We start from the raw sequence: 13,304 nt of genomic DNA, 5'->3' as shown, positions 1-13,304 counted from the left end.
TTACCATCATCCTGTGCAAAATGTGGTGGTAAGGTGAAACGCCCTTGCTGTCCACAATGACCATATTCAAGAGTCCTTTGCGCCAAAAGGTGCTGTTCTACAGGCTCACCAAAGAAAACCACAATGGAACAGAATGACTCATGAAATGAACAAATCATGCTGTGTACTTGAACTGAAATTCAATTTAGATGTCACATTAAAAAACAACATGTAATCGAACTGTAAATTGCATGCCAAGGAAAAGTTCACTCAAAAATGAACTTCACATTCACTATGAAAAAGACCAGCAAGAACATCTTGACTTTTTTTGTGAACATCCTGTTTTTTGAATGATGGATAGATAAAAATAAAATGGTTTTGGAACAAAAAGAGGGTTCATTTTCAGGTGAACTACTACTACTGTATCTCTTCAATCATAAATTGCAGACAATTTAGAGAAGGCCAAAAAACAATCAGTTCAAAAAATGTAGGTGTTGTGAAAACAGCTCACATGACCATGAGGAATCGTCTCACAAAACATGAAAATTGGTTTGGGATATCACAACACGGCAATGCAATTTGATCTCTGCCACTCCATCATTAATATTCAAAGCCTTATTTCCCAATATCCTTACACAAACCTATTCAGGTCATATGTGATTACAGCTGAAGTGCTGCCTTTGCGGATACGTGTATTACGTTCTACATGAATTAATCATACAACTTGATTTGGTACATGTGTAGACATCTCCCTGCAGTATTAAAAAAGCTCGGCGTGCATTGTTTGCAGACTTAAAGGGCATTTAATGTTAATTAATATATGAGTGGGTGGGTTAAAAACATAGACTGTAAAAAATATGGACGTAGTGTCCGTGACGTCAACCGTAGGTTTCTGAAGAGCGATTTTGAAGCCTATAGTGGGCGGGATTCGCCGTCGCCATCTTGGAATCGCGTCATCGTGCGTCACTCCCGGATAATTGAAAATGGGCAAAGAGGCGGGACGTGGGTGGAGCTGGGTGCTGAAACCACGCCTACTTAGCGCGCCAGTGGTGACAGCAGCGGCAATCCCCCTGTCACTCAAGTGGCCACGCCTTTAATTATGCAGAACTTTACGGCCTAATATAACTTAAACGGATGAGTTATAAAAAAATTCACCCCCCTCACAGTTGACATGAAGGGCAAAATTAGCTACTTTTTGAACCAGACTGTAAACATGTTTTTTTCTGCTGTAAAGTTGGGCATTTTAACATGGGGAGTCAATGGGGCTGACTCCCTTTTGCAGCCAGTCTCTAGCGGCCAGTCGATGAATTGCAGTTTAAGCCACTCCCGTGTTGGTTTCAATAGAGAGAGCGGGAGGTTGCCGCTTGGTTAAAAACAACAACACATTATCGTAGACACATTGTGACCTATTAGTAACACTAATTTAACACTGTCAGTTCAGGAGTGTAAGATCTAAGGAAACCATCTGTGTACTCAGTAAGATTGTTTGTTTTTTCAGTAAGGATGCATTACATTGCTAAAGAGACATTGACAAAAATGCTGTTCTTTTAAACTTTCTAATCAAAGAATCTTGAAAAAAACATGTATCACAAAATATATGAATCTACACTGTAAAGTACGCTGTTTGTCATCACAGAAATCTGTTAGATCTTAAAATATATTAAAATAAAAAGTCTCCACACTTTAGTCTAAATATAAAAGATCTGGTGAGTCTCAGTGTATTAGCAAAATATATATTCTGAGCTCATTTCCTGCCCATCAGTTTCACCATGTGCAACGCATGAAGCAATATTGATCGTTTGTCCAGAGTAATATATTCAGAACAACATAATTATATGGACTATAAGACATTCATCCTTACAATAAGGTCAGAACAAATATCTTCCTAAAGCATATTTATTTTGAAGGACGCAAGACAAATCTCTGATCTGATTGTGCTACATATATAAAAAAAGACACTGTCCATAGTAATCAATCTGTCCATGAAATGACCTTTAAAAGACCATAACCCAAAGGTATGTGCAGTACCGATGTTTGATGAAATGTAAAGCGAAATGCCAACAACAGAGACCACTTACAAATTACGCACATAAATTTTACAAATCCCTAGAAAAGAAAAAAATTGACTATGCCATTTTTCATTAACATCATTAAATCACAGTGAGGCTTAAAGACACAATATGTAAGATTTTCGTAATAAAATATCCAAAAACCACTTGTACAGTGTGATATATTTCATGCAGTTGTGTACTTACGTTATCCCAAAAGATCCCAAGGATTTGTAAATCCAGAGAATTACAGTTTTAAAATATAATCGCTTTAAGACATTTAAGCACATATGCAAAGAGACATTACATATTATTTAGCAAGCCTGTGACCACCTAAATCAATGATTAAAAAATTTAATCATTTTTGGCCAATCCTGGGAATTTAACACAGAGATATATTGTTTTTTAATGTTTATGACTGTTATAGCATCAGCTGTGGTTTGATCTCCCTAAAACTTGCATGCTTGATTAGAATCACCAGTCGCATGTGCTCACTAGGTTTCGTGAAGTTGAGTTGAGTTGAGTTGAGTTTAGGCTTTATAGGCTTTTGGGTATATTCGGACAAGCACCTTTTCTGATTGAACCCGTTATAGCTTCCCAAAGGGTACATTTCAATTTTTTAATAATTTTTTAAATAATTATTGATCTAGAGAGTCCAGAGAATTGCACTGCAGTGTTTTTTTTTCCAGATTAAATGAAAACCCTAGAACTAGCTTGCAAAAGTAGGATTTTTTTTTTTTACATTTTCTCAATCATTTATTAAACAGTTTGACTGACAGCAGTGGTTCTAGAGGCAAAGTCGTTCAGAAAGAGAAGGTCTATTGTATGATTTGAATATCATGCGTATGTGTGAAAAACATGCAATATATAATCGTTTACACCCTGCGACAATGCGACATTCCCCCCAGTGGCCGATTTCGTAGAAATTTCTCACAGACCTTTAGGGCTTTGAGTCAAACAGGCCCACCAGGTTTCAATCTGATCAACCTCCAATAAGCTTGTCTAATAGGTGCTCAAATTCATCAGCCTATGACAGCAATGTTTTTTTGAGATACACAAATGTCCTTATAGACGCTTGTGGCACTTTGGACCAAGACCAACCGTACCAATGTTGATAGGACAAACAGTTGCGTAGTTATTGTATAGCTGTACAGTTGTATAGTTTTTTCCCTCTTATAGCACTACCAAGTTGCCAAGCTCCACGGCTTTTTTCATGTGACATAATATTCAGCTCTGAGTTTGGCGAAAATATCTAATTTTGTTCAAAAGTTTTAGCTGTTTTAGTAAAGGCAGCCCTCCTCTTTCGAACGTTTTGGCGTACCTTTTCGATCGAGGGTCGAAAGTTCAAGGTTTTTTGATAATTATTGATATTCACTTTACAAAGAATCCTCTTGCACTGGTTTGGTTTCGATCGGGTGATAAACCTAAGACTATTTCGCAAAAGGTTTTTCAGAAAATACAAAATACCTCAAACCATTTAGGAGTTATGAGCGATTTCATACTTTTGAACGATGTAGCGCCCCTGTCAGGCCGATTGTGATGAGCCTTGCTGTAGAAGGTGTGAGTTCTACCATCCCTCCAAGTTTCAAGTCTTTATGACTTACAGTTTGGTCTGCCCGATCAGTTTTACGTGGAGATTGCTGATCCTTGGTCATTCTAACCATTACAATAGTGTTTTAGAGTTACGCGCTTAAACCCTTAGTAATGGCTCGTCCCTGGTCTTTGTTGCCTATCAATAACGTAATATCCACACTATCCTCAGTTTCCGCTCATTACATCATTCATCAGTGAAGGTTTTTCTTTACTGAAGTTTTTTGAGATGTCATAATGTTCTTCAACAATATAAATGTTCTTTTCTTTCTTTCTCTGTATAATTTATTCACTTTTTGAATAACTGTGGAAGGTGATATGGGTGATGAAAAAATAATTCATTACCTCATCCATGAACATGATTCGTGAATTCAATACATCTCTGAATGGTAAAAACAACATCTCCCATCATTCCACTTTCCTTCAAAGCGTCATCAAGCTTCGCCTTTGTTATTGTTATGAAAATACAACCTCTAACGGTGAAAATGTACATACTGTGCCTTTAATTTGGCTTTCCCCCGTTCAACAGTACAAACTTGTGAAAAGTCCAAATAGCAGGGATATCCTGGAGAAAAACTCGATAGAGTCTCCAAGACACCTGCGACTTGGGAGACAATTCGTCTTCCAGTGAGCCAAAGTGTGAAATCCAAAGATACTTAAAAACAACACTCTTAATGTTCTGGAGTGGCCAAGTCATAATCCAGGTCTCAATCCAGTTCAGAATTTATAGATGGGCCCTGGATCTCCATGAAACTTGCTAAGCTTGAGCAGCTCTGAACAAAAGAATGAGAAACTGCAGTGTTCAGATGTGGCTGCTAAATATACTGACTAGAAATTTTTCTTTTTGACATGAAAGAATATTTTCTATTGATCAGGTGCCACCAAAGACAAAATACATCAAGTGTGATTAAATGAAACAAAAAGGGTCACTTTTTATAGTCGCTGTATATTCTTAAAATAGAAGCTCTTATATCCAGCACTCAGTCTCTGTCTGTTTTCAGTTTGAAAACAATCCGAAAGCAGACAAATGTAACCCTCAAACTTCCTAGACACATCATACCTTTTTTCCACCAACGTAACTAGTTTTCAGCAAAGCCAGCTCCCCGCGGGTTACAAAAATGTAGCAACTGTGAGCAAGCGTGCTACTGCAAATCCGTAATAAACGTTCTCTGATTTGGGTCTTTTTTCCCCCGCAGAGTTTTCCTGGCAAAGCGGTTTGAGTTCCTTCAGCCTCATCTCGACACCTTCAGCCAAGAAGCCCTTCCTCAGTTCTACTCACAGGTCAGTTTCAACCCACTATTTACGGCCCTAACCTTTCCAGTTTCTCTTTTAAAGAGCCTTTTCAATCTCCTGAATGTCTGCTACAGGGTGTCTAGTGTCTCTGAAAGGTGTAACTTCTGTTATACTGTAGGACACAGAATGATTACTGATGAGCTTTGCTGTGTGTATGATTGATGTGGAGTGTTTTACAGATCACCTAATAATAGACTACAACAATATTAGATGATACGAGGTGTAATATACCACAGTGCCTTGTAGAAGTTTATTTAATTTGAGCTCTATGATACATTAACCTTTAACACAATCCTAGTGCACTATTTCACTGCATGGTTTTTATTTATTTTTTCCTAAAGGCACGCGAGAGACTCCGAAGCCAGCTGGAAGATCAAAGATTCAGCTTTTTGGCAATCAGACTAAATGATGTTTGGTGTACGCCAAACACATCAGAATCATGCCATCCCCGCTGTGATGGCAGGATCATGCTGTGAGGATATTTCTCTGTGGCAGGACCTGGAAGGCTCGCAAAGGTTGAGAGTGGTTGAAGAAGGTTGAGCAATTCAGTTTTTGCTGGACCCTCAACAAAGACATTGCTCTCTTATTAAATAACCATGTAGTAATTTGTATTTTCTGTTGAGTAATATACTGAATTACATAGTTTGTAAATGAAAGGTCTCATTTAATTATTTTCTTTTATGATTTGAAACCTAATGGACGCAGACCAAAAGATAAGATTATTTATGACAAATGTTAACTTTGGCTTCGGTGCAAAACCAGCTGCTTCACATTGAACAAGTAACAGAAGAAGCAGTGAAAGAAAAACATCATAAAAGGATTTTAGATTTATTAAAAACTGCCTACTTGGAAATGCTCACAGGATAGAAGTTGCACCTTTTAATAACCAGCACATCCTGCTCTGCATATAGACATTCCTCCACGCTACTTTAAAGTACTTGCACATGATTGCAATAATTCTGTCCTGCATGCTAAAAGTGGGTATATTAATAAACTGAGGCTGACACATTATACTGTTGCAATGGTATGCAACCCAGCCTTAGTACTAGTAGAAGATAAAATTAATGCGAAATCCTAGGAAGACCTGAAGAAATCCCAGAGGACAACCTGACGGAGACACCTGCGACTTGAATAAAGACGCATCCCCAAGCATCCGGCCAAAGCTACACAGCCTATGGCATATAATGATATTAGTATTCTACAGCATCCAAGCCAGAATTTGGACCTCAATCCAAAAAAAAAAAAAAAAAATGTAGCCTGGCTGAGATTTAAAAATCTCAGACAGCTGTTGCACTATTCCCTTGTAAGTTGAATTGGATAAATGACTAAATGTAAATGCAGTTGCATAATTATGCAAGCTTTCAGGGCGTTCTGAATATGTATTATGTAAACAGTATGCATCAAACAATTGCTGAAAGATATCTGAGGTTAACGCTATCCATTGAGATCAGCTGTAATGAGGTTAACATTAACATTCTGTTCCTGTTAGAATAAACATGAAAGAGGATAATGGGATTACTAGGCTTAATACCACGCATACATTGGAGATCAAAGATTAATAAATTCCCTTTGAATTCTACTGCAAAACTTCTCTGACGATACAGCCTGAAATTACGAATGTGCTTAAAACACCATTTCAGCTGTACAATTCACTGAACATCAGAGGTGTTGTGCTGATAATGACCTATAGGATAATCAGCTATGTGAGAAAGCTAATAGAAAACAAATTCCCTAAACAACTGTGTGCAAATGAAGTCACTTTACTATGATTGCATGCCAAGGCACAAACTCAGAACACTCATTGTTGAGGTTAAATGAGAGAATCTGCAGGTGCAGGACCCTAAAATCTGATGGTGACGTGGGTGTGCCTTAGTCAAAATGTGACATGGGGGAGGCCAAATTGTTTTGTGTTTTGGAAAAAAGTCTCTTATACTCAACAAGGCTGCATTGATTGGATCAGAAGTACAGTAAAAACTACAATATTATAAAATATTATTACAAGTTAATATGTATATATGTGTATATATATATTTTTTCAGCATCATTATTCCAGTTTTCAGAGTCACATGATTACATTTTTTAAATATTACTGTTACTGTTTTTGATGTACTTTGGATAAAATAAACGGCTTGGTGAGCAGTAGAGACTTCTTTAAAAATGTTACTATTCAAAAACTTTTGATATACACACACACACACACACACACACACACACACACACACACACACACACATATATACATATACACACACACATCTTCTAAGTAAAGAGTAAATGCTGAATTTAAGTTTCAGAGGGGGTTAACTCATTTATGTTGTGCACTAATATATATATATATATATATATATATATATATTAACCCCCTCTGAAACTTAAATTCAGAATTTACTCTTTACTTAGAAGATGTATTAGGGTTCTTTAGAGATATAATGTTACAGCAAGTCTCCTTGATCAATTACCAAAAAAGTAAAAAATTCAGACAAATGAGATATAAAATCCAAGTGATTAAAATGTTGTGTTACAAAAAGGTAAATAAATAAAAGTTAAAAGTTAAATAAACCTAAAAAAAGGTGGTGTAATTTTAAGGCAATATTTGATCAACAGATAAGTATGTCAAACTTTTTGTCAAAACTTTTAAAGAGAAGTAATTTATTGACAATTAAAATCATTTTATAGCTTGCTGAATCATTCTCAGATTTAATGCTGACAACAATGGAAGCACTTGGGAGAGAATCAAGAGACTCATTTTTGTGCATAAAAGAGAACAATGGCACAAGTAAAATACTAAATCATTGTTTTATGTATGAAAATATAGCAAAGTCATAGAAAAGTGCTGAGTGACTTTTTGCTAGAAAAAGAGGATGAGAAACACAACCCCTGGCAAAAACAGTTAGAAGCTGTTCACCCAATTTTTTTTACTTTATAACAAATAAACCAATTACAGATATGACACAAAACAGTTTTTGTTTAATTATTCAACACACTGGTTATGTGAAACATACCTCAAACAAATGAAATTAAAATAGTTGAATAAATGGAAATTATTTTCCATATCAAGTAGAGGAAAAAAATGATGGAATCAGCTTGTAATTTGTATTTCTGAAACATATCTAAAATGCGAATTAGTCAGCAGTTAAAATAGAGTACTTACAAACCTTAATGAGCTGTTGAACTTGACTAATTCTAAGGAAACATGTCCCCAACAAGAAAGCTGTCAGTTAAAATGATGGAAAGGATTATAAAACTCCTTCAAGATGGAAATCCATCATGGAGTGTGGCAAAAGAAGTTGGATCTTTCCAGTCAGCTGTTTCTAAAATTTGGTGAAAGTATAGACAAAATGGACTGGAAAGATTATAAAATGAAAACATACAGGTAGATCAAGGCAGACATCAATGCGTCAAAATAGAAAACTCAATGACATGGCCAGCAAACAGTCCGGATCTCAATCCGATTGAAAATTTATGGTGGAAATTGGTAAAACTGGTCCATAACAAGGCTCCATCTTGCAAAGCTGATCTGTCAACTGCTATTCAAGAAAGTTGGAACCAGCTTGATGAAGAATATTATTTTTCATTAGTGAAGTCCATGCCCTAAAGAATTAAGGTCATCATAAATGCCAGAGGAGCAGCAACAAAGTACTAATTGTGTTTTTTGGTTTCCATCATTTTTTCCTATACTTGATATAGAAAATAATTTTCCATTAATTAAAAGAGTTTAATCTAATTTGTTTGAGGTATGTTTCAGATAACCAGAATGTTGAATTAATAAACAAAAATTGTTTGGTTTCATCTGTGATTCGTTTATTTGCTATGAAGTAAAAAAATTGGGTGAACAACATCTGTGGTGATTCCATAATTTTTGCCAGGGGTTGTACCAAGCAAGTGTCTTGGAGTCAGCAAAACGTATGAAAAGACTGACTGTTTATCTCACAGAGTAAGATGCAGTCTGCACAAGTGCCATGCATGGCACTGAAACTACCTACTGTACTGTAGCCAAAGCACAATAAACTCATTTAACCTTTTCCAAGGCCTGTATTTACAAAATATAGACTTCTGGCAATCCATACTCTCATCTCATGAGACCAAGTCAATCATTTCAGATCTAACAGCCTCCAAAATGTTGCTAAAGGAGGACTACAGTGAGAAGTGCCTGGTTCCGACAGTGAAGTTCAGTGGCAGTAAAACTCTTATATAGAGATACAGTGGTGTGGAAAAAGTGTCATATTTCAGACCATCAAACATATTTAATTATTAATCAAAGATAACACAAGTAAACACAACATGCAGTTTTTAAATTAAGGGTTTTTTTATGAAGGGAAAACAAAATCCAAACCCACATGGACCTGTGTGAAAAAAGTGTTTGATTACTACCACACCTGTTCGCAATCAAGAAATCACTTAAATAGGACCTGCCTGACAAAGTGACTACTTCACTTTGTCAGGCAGGTCCTATTTAAGTGATTTCTTTCTGACCAAAAGATCCTCAAAAGCTACACATCATATTGAGATCCAAAGAAATTCAGGAACAAATGAGAAAGAAAGTAATTGAGATCTATCAGTCTGGAAAAGGTTATAAAGCCATTTCTAAAGCTTTGGGACTCCAGTGAACCACAGTGAGAGCCATCAGTCTGGAAAAGGTTATAAAGCCATTTCTAAAGCTTTGGGACTCCAGCGAACCACAGTGAGAGCCATTATCCACAAACGGCAAAAACATGGAACAGTGGTGAACCTTTCCAGGAGTGGCCGACCAAATTTACCCCAGGAGCACAGCGACGACTCATCCAAGAGGTCACAAAAGACCCCACAACAACATCTAAAGAACTGCAGGCCTCTCTTGCCTCAGTTAAGGTCAGTGTTCATGACTCCACCATAAGAAAGAGACTGGGCAAAAATGGCCTGTATGGCAGAGTTCCAAGACCAAAACCGCTGCTGAGCAAAAAGAACATAAAGGCTCGTCTCAGTTTTGCCAGAAAACATCTTGATGATGCCCAAGACTTTTGGGAAAATACTCTGTGGACTGAGGAGACAAAAGTTTAACTTTTTGGAAGGTGTGTGTCCCATTACATCTGGCGTAAAAATACCACAGCATTTCAGAAAAAGAACATCATACCAACAGTAAAACCTGGTGGTGGTAGTGTGATGGTCTGGGGCTGTTTTGCTGCTTCTGGACCTGGAAGACTTGCTGTGATAAATGGAACCATGAATTCTGCTGTCTACCAAAAAATCCTAAAGGACAATGTCTGGCCATCTGTTTGTAACCTCAAGCTGAAGCGAACTTGGGTTCTGCAGCAGGACATTGGTCCAAAACACACCAGCAAATTCTCCCAAGGTAAACATCCTTCAGTGGATATGTATTTCACCCAACCTTTTTGAGCAGCTGTGGGGGATTCTGTAGAGACAAGCTAAGCAACACTCCCCATTAAAAACCAGGGCATTAAAGGAGGTCAGGTCAAGTTAAACAGGAATAATGTGACAATTTGTCATGAACTTGTACACTCAGTGCCAAGAAGGGTCAGAACAGTATACTTAAAATTATGGAGGACACACTAAGTACTACAATCTACAATATAATAAATTAGTTGAATTAAATCTAGGATGTACACATTTCTGCAATCCTTCATTTAAACAAAATTGGCTAGTTTATTTTACAGATAATAATAACAACACATATTTTTTCTGTTTTAAGTATATATGTAACACATTTCAATTTTGCCATCTTTCCATGAACTGTATTAGTGATAAGAAAAAAAATCTTCACAAGTTTTAGTCATTTGCACATCCTTGCAAACGCAAGGTTAGAACAACTGGAAAAGGTGCAATCATTTACACTTCACGATCATCCTATTAAAATAAGGCTGATAAGAAATTTCACAGTTCACAGTTTCATGGAATATCTGTCTTTGGGAAGTTAACATTACAGCACACAAAGTTTCTTACTTTTGGAAGAGCCATGCCTGAATAACTACAAGGATCTGTAGAGGTACGTAACTTAAAATAAAGCTGTGACAAAACAGGAAATACATTTGGCACATAGGCTTGCATACAAATGCTCATTATCTGCATTTGAATATAACTGTGTAGACTTCAGTGGCTTAGCATCCCATTAAGCATACCTCCTTCTTTTAGTCTGAGCATTAACTCCGAAAACAGGGTGCTACTAAAAACCTATCTTTTGTGTGAACTCATCTTAAAAAAAGAAAAAACATCTGCAGTTTATGGGCATGATACCCATAGTCCCTACTCACCTCTAGTCATTTAAGCCTCATTTTTAAATCATAACCTACAAAAAAACAATAAAAGCAATCCCACACACCATCCGCAGATTTGAAAATAAGACAGCATCATCTTTTCACCTACCGAAAAGACCACAGACACAACATCTAAAACAAGGGATATAAAATCAGTCTTGTTTCTGCAGTGCCTCCCCAAAAAACTGGATGAAAAAAAGTAATAAAATGCAAAAATTAGACATAAAATCATAAATCACACGTTTTTCTAAAGTAAAATGGTTCAACAGTGACACCAAGCAGGTAAAGTTACAGCATGAACCCGCGTCTCTCTCGCCTCCCCTGAGCCCGTTGAGTTTTAACAGACCCCCCAAAGCCTGCAGTGAGTTTGGTGGGAGGTAATTGAGAATGAATGGGAAAAAGTCACATGAGAGGAGGCAATGCCTCCATTGTGATATGACTGGCTTCATGCAATGCTTGTGTTCATTTCGTGTTCACAAATCTGTCTGAATGAACTATATAATCGCGTTAATGGAAAGACTAATTTAAAAACGTAAGTAATAAACAACTCACACATGTGTCCCCATAATGCTATTACTGGCTATTTGCAGAACTTTATAATTCCATGGTTTCAAATTAAATGTGATGTTTGCAGTCAGCATCACCACTTGCGATTCAATATGAGCTCTCCTCATCACTGTGAAGGAATCTGGGCTCATTTTTCTTTACAAAACTTCTTTAACTTAGACAGATTGCTAGCTCTTCAAGCATTAAGTGCTCTATTCAGGTCCTGCCACATCAATTCTATAGGGTTCAAGATAGCACGGTGACTGGGCCACTCTTTCAGTTGAGCTCTTTTCAGCTGTTCAGATGTGGAATTACTTGAGTATTTTAGACGATGACTGCATTACTCAATTACACATAAAGGGACAGTCTGAATATTCTGTCAACATTTAGTCAACCTTATGAAAATTTTGATAGATTGGCCACTTCTGCGAAAATTCATCAGCACTAAAGGATTAGTTCACTTCCAGAATAAAAATGTCCTGATCATTTACTCACCCCCATGTGATCGAAGATGTTCGTGACTTTCTTTCCTCAGTTAAAAAGAAATGAAAGTTTTTAAGGAAATCATTCCCGGATTGTTTCTCCATATGGTGGACTTCAATGGGTGGCTAACAGGTTAAAGGTCCAAATTGGAGTTTTAGTGCAGCTTCAAAGGGCTCTGCATACAGTAATCCCAGCCGAGGAATAAGGTCTTATCTAGCTAAACGATCGGTCAAAAAAAAAAAAGTTATACTTTTTGACCACAAATGCTTATTTTGCATTTTGGTTAGTTATAGTAGGCTTAAAACTTCATCTCATGTTCACCTCCAATTTCAAAATCGTCCGACATTATTGTTTTGCCTTTTTGTAAAGGCTGTTGGATTTTCTTTGCACATTTGCTTTGTAAACACTGGGTTTGGTACTTCCGCCTATGTCATGTGTGACTTTTTCAACGTGACTACGTAATGTGTGAAGTTGGTCTGGTGCAGTATATACATTTACATTTATATATATACATTTTTATTGTTTTAAGATAACGGCCAATCGTTTCGCTAGATAAGACCTTTATTCCTTGGCTGAGATCATGTAGAGCCCTTGAAGCTGCATTGAAACTGCAATTTGTATGTTCTGATCCTTACTGGAGCCCACTATATGGAGGAAAACCTTGGAATGTTTTCCTCAAAACCTGTAACTTCTGCTTTAAGTGTCCACACCATTTTAGGGTCACAGATCACACTGTGCAAAAGCACTTTGATAAAAGCACCTTTCTAAAGAGGTATTAAATATTTTTCCTCAGTTGTTTTGGAATACTGTTATTGAGAACCATGTAAAACCAAGATGTTAAACTTAGGGATGTAACGATATCAAAATCTGACAATATGATAAGCACAATATGAAGTCCACTATACGATATTATTGCAATATTTTAAAAAAAGGACTTTGAAGACTTTGGGGTACTGTGATAAGCATAACATCCAAAACACAACTTTAAAGACCTTTTATGTTAGAATAAGAAGCTGTTTCATATCGTCATGTGACCACGATAATATCGAGTTTTGCCATGTTTGATATGATATTGATAATATCGTTACATCCCTTGCTAAACTATTTTCAGTTCTAA

The 13,304-nt window shown here is 36.7% G+C and overlaps 1 protein-coding gene across 2 annotated transcripts in view; it reads right to left on the bottom strand.

Moving 5' to 3' along the window:
• The window catches only part of vps50 (VPS50 EARP/GARPII complex subunit), a 178,781-nt gene that overhangs the window by 37,733 nt on the left and 127,744 nt on the right, over positions 1 to 13,304 (bottom strand). The gene's annotated exons all lie outside the window — the stretch shown is intronic.

Source organism: Garra rufa, chromosome 17 (genome assembly GCF_049309525.1).
Source record: "Garra rufa chromosome 17, GarRuf1.0, whole genome shotgun sequence".
Lineage (NCBI taxonomy): Eukaryota > Metazoa > Chordata > Actinopteri > Cypriniformes > Cyprinidae > Garra > Garra rufa.
This window is presented reverse-complemented; position numbering and strand designations above follow the sequence as displayed.